We start from the raw sequence: 2,034 nt of genomic DNA on the forward strand, positions 1-2,034 counted from the left end.
AGGTCAGTGAAATTGATTAACCTCTAACCAGGTTAGCCAAGAAAAAAGAGAGAAAACATACCAATACAGGAAATGAAAGTGGAAGCTTCACTATTGAACCCATGTATTTTACAAAGATAATAACTCTTACGTCTACAAGTTTGGTAAATGAATGAAATGATCTGAAAACATTTTTCTACATTTTCTGAAACCAAACCGTACGGCTGTATGCAAATTTTTACAACAGAAGTGAGAGAGGAAATTCAATAACAAAGTAGCTTAGTAGCAATGGGCTCTTGAATGTGATTCCCTGGCCTTGAATCGGAACTCGGACACTGCCAAGCTTTTTACCTTGAATAAAATATTAAACTCTGAACCTTTGCTTTCATGGCATATAAAACAGCAATAAAATGGTGTTTTTTAAAGTTAGAATTAAATATAAGAATGCACAAAAACATTGAATGTATGCTTGAATCATGGTAGGCAATCCATAAATATGAGTATTAAGAATAGTAATAAAAGAATACCAAAGCTCATACACAGGGTGAAAAAGTAATTACTATTTGTTATTATATCAAATCTAAATGTACTTGCTCTATCATGCAAATCAAATTTAAAATTAAGTTTTCTAGTACAAGTATCACAGACACTCCAATTTTTCTGAGATACATTCATCAATTCCACTCAAAAAAACTAAGCACATTTTTCAGTAGATTAGTTTAAACTCTATATTTTTTAACGACTCAGTTAAAAATTGATATTTTTCATAGAATGCCAACACAAGTGGTATATCTTCACAAATGTATGTGATGTTCAACATACTTAATCATACAAGAGCATGGCACCAACTAATCAAAATAATGCCAGGTCTTAGAGGCATCTTGCTTTATTAGGCCCTCACTTCCAAGATGGGAGGTCATAGAATCTATAAATAATCCCTGATTATTTATAGAAAAGGTAGCTGTGTAAAAGTTGCATTGATAAATTTTAGTTATGCAGATAAATGTGAAAGGACAACTTTTACTTATAGTCACATCAAGCCAGAATTAGACAAATTTAAAAAACTTGATCCAACTTTTTATACTTGAAGAAATGTTGACCTAGAAAGGTTTCCCACAAGGCATTTAGTTTGGCAAGAGAACAAGTATGAGGGTACATATCTTCAGACGTATTGACCTTATTTCTCTGATACCAAGTTGTAATTAATATTATTCCTATTTTCAGTGACTGATGCCTTGTGAAAACAAGGTGGATTATACAGAACACCTTTCTATTATTAAGGAATTTATGTTTATGATCCCTTGTTTATCAAAGAAACATATGCTTTGGATTGTTAAATATCCTTTTGCAGAAACTCAAAGGAGAAGCTTAATAGCATTCTTCAGTTTTTGGAAGTTGCAAATTTGTTGCTAGACACATGCCAAATATCTACTATAGAAGCCAATAAAAACTAGAGGAAAATATTCATGATTAATGTGAAATATTCCTAAAATTCTCATCCTTCCCTTCCTAACACTTTCTCAAAAACACACACGTTTTTCTTTTTTGTTGCTGTTGTTGACATGGAATTTTGTAAGTAACCCTTGGCAAAACACATTTTCTTCTATTCAGTTGTAATCACTAGATGACCAAAATGTTCAAATGCTATTCTCCCACAGGATTTATTTTCATTTGAAATGATGGTCAGTATCCTCCTGCTATTATAATATTGTACTTAATCAATGTCCTCTGATTTTAAAGTGTCCCTATTATATTCTATTACAGGCTAAGTAAGACAAAATTATAAGAATTTAGTTCTTCCTTCTTTGCCCCTTTAACTTTCTGGCAAATGATGTAAACAAAAGGACAATAAGTGATCTTACTATTTAAGTGTAACTTAATGAATGCTACTTTATGACTGGTCTCGCTAAGCAGCATTTAGCGATACCGGCTGCCCCATCAGTAAGTGATCTGCTCTGTAACCTTGGCGCTAGGCTACAATACTGGGAATGTTTATAGGTGCCAAAGGATCCTCTTTCTTTGGACACAAGGCAAAATGTTAAAGCAATAATGTGT

Source organism: Panthera pardus, unplaced genomic scaffold, assembly GCF_024362965.1.
Source record: "Panthera pardus isolate Hobbes unplaced genomic scaffold, ASM2436296v1 HiC_scaffold_17, whole genome shotgun sequence".
Classification (NCBI taxonomy): Eukaryota; Metazoa; Chordata; class Mammalia; order Carnivora; family Felidae; genus Panthera; species Panthera pardus.